Source organism: Protomyctophum bolini (assembly GCF_963924005.1).
Source record: "Protomyctophum bolini genome assembly, chromosome: 10".
In the NCBI taxonomy this organism is placed as follows: Eukaryota; Metazoa; Chordata; class Actinopteri; order Myctophiformes; family Myctophidae; genus Protomyctophum; species Protomyctophum bolini.
Window position 1 is genome coordinate 41,664,586 of NC_137871.1, and position 7,753 is coordinate 41,672,338.

The following is a 7,753-nucleotide window of genomic DNA, read 5'->3' on the forward strand; positions in this document are numbered from 1 at the left end:
AACACTGCATTTTGCGTTGTACAAATTTGTTTGGAAATCCATGTCGTACACACCGCATAAAGAGTGCTGGGTTGCACCCCGAAAACAGCTGATCTACAAGCTCTCGACGCGACGCGTTGTGAGCTTGTAGATCTGCAATTTTTTGTCCAATCCATGGGATTTCAGCCCCTGCCTCTCCAACGCTGCTCTCTGCACGTCCCTGTTAGGCGTGGTCCATCCATGGGCACAAAGGCCACATGCCAGGGCAGCTAAGGCCATCAAATAAAACAAAGTTTAGTTTTATTATTATTATTAGTAGTAGTAAGCAAAGCAAAGCAAAGCAAAGCAAAAGCAAGTTACTATGTTTACCCAGGGTAACTGGACTAAGCTCAAGAACTTGTTTATAGCCAGGCCCTGCTCATAGAACATTTCATGGTAGGGGTTCAATGCCTTGTCCAAGGGCACTTCAGCGGTGGTCATTTTAACGTGCCGGTCCGGGAATACGAACAAGCAACCTTCCGATATCAAGACCGATCCGCAAACCGTTCGGCCACTGCTGCCCCTAGTAGTAGTAGTAGTAGTAGTCTTTTATATGTAATATGTAATATGTCAAAATGTTTGCCTTCTGCAGTGAAATAAAACATAATAATGGTACGATCTCATGATCTCATGATGCTCAGCCCTGCACCAAAAGTATTGAATTGAATATGAAGGACAACGAGTTCAAGCTGACTCAAGGGTGATGAATGATATATACTTTAGAAGTGATGGCTGGCTATATAGAGTGTGGTTCAGGTGTTAACTGCCAAACAGGCCAACTGCGCCACTGTCCAGCGGAAACCTCCACATGTCCAAGGATGTTACTTTTCAGGATCCAAATTCCAAAGCAACAGATCGACAAGCTCAAAGCGCGTCACTTGGCGCCTTGCTTTGAGCTTGTGGATCTTTTGATACTGGCACGAAAATAAATACAACAAGTTAAAACATGGATATGAGAAGTTTCTGCCAGACAGCACACGTTATACATACACACCCTGCAGGTGATCCTCAAAATAGAAACCCTGGATGTGAGATGAAGTGCATACATCCAGTATATAGTATATATATATATATATATATATAAGTATATAACAACACATTTAAGTATACGTTGCAAATCACACAGCTCTGCATGCCGCACTCTCCCCGGAGATCTGTGTTGATGACCACTGTTTGTGAGTCCGACCAGGCCTTCTGGTAAACTTACTCGCTTCATTTGTCGTGCAATTCACCATCACACGGTCAGACATTACACTGATTGCTTAGCCACTTAAAGCCCTTTGTTGACCCCCCAGGTTGTCTAAAATTCCCCTTACACTAAAAGTCTCTTTGCCTGGCCTCAAAACGATGTTCTTATACGGGTTTATTATCCAGGCGACCAGGCCTATAAATTTGAGTCCAGAAGAGCAGTGTCTAGTGTAGACAGTTTCAGCCAGGACTAACAACACAGAGTACATTAAAAACGAAATGGGAAAAAAAGGGTTGGAGATTACTATCCATGTTATAGAATGAATGGGAAAATATGTGTAAAACACAATGTACGTCCACCAACTAAAGAAATGTGGAGGGAGTTCTGCTGGAAGAATCTAGTTAGATGTTTGTTTTAAAAACGCCTCAAATTAAATCAAGGCAACTAAAAACAGATCAGCCATGCTGGAGACTGTGTGGCCACAAGGAGGCGGGCCATGCTCATATTATTGTATTCTGGACATGTCCTAAAATTCAGAAATACTGGCAGGACGACCATCCCATTTTTCTCCACTTACGTTGGGTGTGGAAGAGAATGTCGCTTTTTTTCCCAAATTTAATTCATACCGTAACCCATCTTCCAGTATTTGGCTGAATCCCAAACTCCTTATTGATAGAAGACCATTCATTTGGAATCTATGGGTAGAAAGAGGTATTCTGGCTCTGAAGGATTTGTATGAGGGAGATACATTTAAAAGTTTCACAGAACTTGCTGATCAATATGGTCTTCCACGTAATCACTTCTGGAAATATCTTCAAATTCGGCATTTACTATTGACAAATGTAAGAACTAAGAGCTCACCTCAATATGCCGACAGAGTTTGACCTTTTGAAAACGGTGTTAGCTATATTTGGAACTGGGCATGAGGCGTCAACATATTATTCAATTACGATAGCACACCAAGGTCAGCCCTCAAGCGTAAAGAGGGTTTGGGAGGTTGATTTAATTTTAAATCAATCCTTTACTGACAGTGAATGTAAGATGATTCTACGGAACTCAAAGAAGATGTCCCGTGAACTTAGAACCAGATTAGTTCAATTTTAAAGTAATGAATAGAGTCTACTAGTCGGGGATCCAGTCACCGAAAATTTGTCATGCTAAACTTTTTTTGTGTTTTTTCTATTAATTTGGTCATTAAGGTCCACAGAATGGGAGGCCTGCTCTGCCGGAAACATTGCGAAAAAAGGTTATGGCCATTTTTGTATAATGAACTAAGCCTTTATTTTTTTGCCCATTTTCGCCTATTGTAAAAAACTAGGTTTCTTTTCTTAATGTGCTCAGTAGGTTGTGTAGGCTGTCAATAAATGATTCCCAGATACACAGAACACATATGTGAACAACACCAAGTCCAGAAATACACTCACAAAGCCTTTCCAAATGATTTATAGACATTTTCGGTACCAAAAATGCACCCGTTTTTTGCATTTTCACCAATACTTTCATCTTTACTTCAATAGTAATCAACTTTGCCATGGGTTATGACATCAGCCAATGTCTCATTCTTTTCATCTATCTTTATATAGTCATTCCACAAAAGAATATATTAAAATCAACCCTAAATTAAAGGAACTGTGGTGACTTTATTACCCTTATGCTCAAAATTCCCACAGCCTTTTTTTTCTTGAAAACACCTGTACCCCCACGAAATAAAAGTGTAACACAACTAATTCAAAACAACACAAGTATTTCTTTATTTTTTATAAAATAAACAGATGTGCACAGCTGATTCTTTATGTTATTTGAAATATCACACCTAGTGTGAAGTGAGCTGTGCTATTTATGAATACTAATATATATTGTCTCTGTTGTTGTTGTGATGTCATAGTGATGAAATTGCTATCCTTGATCTTGATTGCACAGCTCAAAAAAGGAAATTAAACATTGTCTGAATAAAATAAAGATTATGACTATGTCTAATATCACGAAAATGAAAATGATCAGGAAAATGAAAACAACTAACTAATCAACTCACTCACCGTCACTGTCTTCGAGTGTGAGTTCAACTCGTGAACATTTTTTGGGGTCCCCCGTGCAGAGACAGGCAGTGACACACTTGACACCGGCTCTTGCACAGGAGCAATGTTAAGCAGCTCCTGTTCATCACATATGAAGGGATTGATCATCTGGTTTTTGACTACATCTGTTATTTTCAGAACAGTTTCTGTGTCCTTTTGTCCTTGGCTTTTGGCGTCTTCATGGTGTTTGGTGTCCAGACGTACCATAGCCTTTGTCTGCTCTGAAACCGCTGTCAGACACGGAAGAGCGCGCAAGTATTTCTCCATGGCTGCTGACTGCTGCCTGATGCCAGTGAAGAGTTTTGTTTTGGCATCACAGTTGTATGTTTTCTCAAGTGCCATGTCTGTCCAGACACTATTGAATTTGAAACGACCTTCAGTTTGATGCACAGTAAACTTCCCATCCTTGAATTCTCTATGGATGTCCGGAGCCAGTGTAGGTATAGGCTTCTCATGGCTTCCAAGTAGTGGGGCAGTACAGGCAGGATACATACTTGTAGTGGCCAGCAGCTACAAGGTATGGTAACATCCTCTCTACTTCAGCCAGGCGTTCCTCCCACAGGCCTGCACACTCAGCATGGATGCACCGCTTCAGAATCATCACCATGTCCATGTACTGTAGCCAGAGCTTTGAGGTAGGTGAAGTACATAATGTCATCAAACATGACAGCTCCTTCAGCTGGTCAGTTGCATCAGCACATGCAGAAGATGCCTTCTCCTCATCCTTTTCTGAAAGGGCATCTAGGAGTAGCTGGACATTGATGGTAAGTGTAGATATCAGCAGATATCAGCCAACCTATACCCAGTGGCAACCAACTTTGCCAGAGAGCTTGTCAATGGTAAGCTGGTGGCAACAACGGTGCTGAAGGATGCAAAACCTGCACAATACAAGCGCACCAAATATTGCCACTGCAAGAAAAGCAAGTGTGCCAGAGGATGCTCCTGTGCAAGAGCCGGTGTCAAGTGTGTCACTGCCTGTCTCTGCACGGGGGACCCCAAAACATGTTCACGAGTTGAACTCACACTCGAAGACAGTGACGGTAAGTGAGTTGATTAGTTAGTTGTTTTCATTTTCCTGATCATTTTCATTTTCGTGATATTAGACATGTCATAATCTTTATTTTATTCAGACAATGTTTAATTTCCTTTTTTGAGCTGTGCTCCTGGAAGGAGTATAGCTCCAAGCGCCATGGGATGTTTAGCATGTATGTACGCCAATCAAGATCAAGGATAGCAATTTCATCACTATGACATCACAACAGAGACATTATATATATTAGTATTCATAAATAGCACAGCTCACTTCACACTAGGTGTGATATTTCAACTAACATAAAGAATCAGCTGTGCACATCTGTTTATTTTATAATTAAAAAAAATACTTGTGTTGTGTTGTGTTGTTTTGAATTAGTTGTGTTACACTTTTATTTTGTGGGGGTACAGGTGTTTTCATTATACAAAAATGGCCATAACTTTTTTTCGCAATGTTTCCGGCAGAGGAGGCCTCCCATTCTGTGGACCTTAATGACCAAATTAAAAAACACAAAAAAAAAGTATAGCATGACATCACAGGTTCAACCCATTTTCAAGAGCTTTTGGGCCTGTGGATCCCCGACTACTACTGGACTCCGACAAGATTGTTCAAGGCTAAGCTCAGAGATAGTCCGGTTTGCTGGAGGTGTGACGAGGACCCCGGTACACTTATTCATGTATTGTGGGAGTGCCCTAGGGTACAGACGCTATGGTGTGCTATTCATGAGAATATAATGCAAATCACAAACCAGGATATTCCTTATACACCTGCTCTCTTTATTCTGGGTGACCCATCGCCATTAAAACACCTCCCTGCACCTCTAGCTGACTGGATTCATACAGCAATAATGGTGGGCAGGAAAATCATTGTTAAGGAATGGAAGTCTGGGGTTTTACCTCCAGCACATGTATGGTTCACTCAGCTCGGTATTGTGGCTGCTCTGGAGAGGTTATCCTTTAAGATGAATAATCAGTTGGATGAATATGATCTGAAGTGGGACGTGTTCCTCAGTCATGTTGCAGGTCCTTTGGTGTGATCCATGGTCAGGCAATGCCCTCTTGATTGTTTATTGTATTACTACACATTATGATACGGTTGATGATGCTGCGTGTTTGGTCGTGTAAATACTGTAAACTCATTTAAACTTTTAATTTGATTTATTTTTATTAGTTTATCTTGTCTTTCCTTGGTTTATGTTTCTGTGTTCATACACATGTCCATGAATACGTATTCTGCTGTTGTTGCTTGTGTTTGTATTTTATGTTTTCTGTTTTCTGTGTTTGTAAAAAAAAATCTAAAATAAAGTACTGATCATAAAAATAAAAATACTGGCAGGATATCCATTCCGCCATGGAGACCATTCTGAAGTGTTTCTAACACATGACAAATATTTAATCAAGATCCTCTTAGCAGCAAGTAAGAAAGCGATGACAACGCTGGTACCAACAGGACCCACCAACCAAAGACAATTGGACATTATAAGGGTAAAACCTACAGTAACATAACATTCATACTCAGGACTACAAGGGGATAAGTTTCACAACAAAAGTGGAAAAGTAGGATCTCTTCCTCCAGCCCATGCAATGTATGAGGAATTCAAATAAGAAATAGGCTATCTGAAAAATGCAGCCTTCTTTTTTCTTTCCTTACAATGTTTTAGTTTGAGCTGCCATTGAACAAATACTGTACTGTACTGTACTGTACTGTACTGTACTGTACTGTACTGTACTGTACTGTACTGTACTCCTGAAGTAAGATGGCTGCTGGGTGAATGACGTCACAAACTCCACCTTAAGCCACCTAGACTTTATATATATCTATGTGATCATGATACTGCACTTTTTATGTTGACAGGAAATGTTTTCCTTGCTGCTCTTAACTGCCCTTAAACGTTTCATAACCGTGTGTTGTTTTGTTAATGACTGTCTTATATTGCTGTATTGTACTGTATTGTACTGTATTGTATTGTACTGTATTGTATTGCTTTTTTCTGACCTGTGAAGCACTTCGGCACAATGAGAGTCGTTTTTAAATGTGCTGTACAAATTGGGGGCGCACGGTTATGATATTATGACCGTTATCCGATCTCTGATTATTTGCAGGGTCATATCTGCCGATACCGATTCTGACCCATTCTGATATTATACAGAGAGACCACAATGGAAACAAGCCTAGGCCCTATAGGGGGCCCTATATTGGCCCAAAAGCCTGTTAATAAAGTATTCAATCAATCAATAAATGGCCTATACTCTTTTCACAACTGAATGACTACTGAATGAGATGAGTACACAAATAAAATGTAGACAAATGTAAAGTTTTTTTGTTTGTTTTTACTTAAGATTTGATTTAATTTGCTTTGCTGGTGAAAACCGATTAAATAATCTGTATTCTTTTTTTTAGACTGTTCCGATACCTAATACAAATTAATTTGGTTTGATTTGATTTGCATAGTGATTCCAGGTCAGAAAGAGAGCAGACAGGTACACTATAGGCTACCCCGTCACGGTCACATTGCCTCAATGGGTACAGTAGTCTACCCTAAGACCAGGGCTCGAGACTAAGGAGGGAGTCCCGACGTCCCAGGGACGTAAAAGAATATAATATACCCCGCTAACCCCGGTCCCCGCAACATCATCACAATATAAAATCAGCAGTCATGTTCTGAACAACTAATCAGTTCATGGGCGTCGACACATATACGTACAGCACTGCTGCCAGTGATGCCTTACACTTCTAGATCAGCCGAAATCACCACACAAGTTACACAGCACTACAAAACGGTACCCATTCTGCCTGACTTTGTGCTGATTCTAGATCAGCCTAAAAATCACCACACAAGTTACACAGCACTACAAATGGTACCCATTCTGCCTGACTTTGTGCTGATTCTAGATCAGCCTAAAAATCACCACACAAGTTACACAGCACTACAAATGGTACCCATTCTGCCTGACTTTGAGCTGATTCTAGATCAGCCTAAATCACCACACAAGTTACACACTAGCACTACAGAACGGTACCCATTCTGCCTGACTTTGTGCTGATTCTAGATCAGCCGAAATCATCACACAAGTTACAGTGCTGCGTTACTTTGTGCTAATTCTAGATCAGCCGAAATCACCACACAAGTTACACACTAGCACTACAGAACGGTACCCATTCTGCCTGACTTTGTGCTGATTCTAGATCAGCCTATATCAGGGGTAGGCAACCTTAGGCACCAGTGCCAACATTGGCACAAAGGAGGGTGATCACTGGCACATGTACTGGCAAGTGTGTGAGAGAGTATTTTTGGTTTTAAATAAACTATTTAAAACTTGTGTAAATTACATCCTCCATTCTACATTCATTAAAACTGAACTCTGTTATTGCCCTGAGTCTAATGATCATTATAACAACGTGAAAGAAAATATTTAAAAAGAAGGAAAAACTTTATAT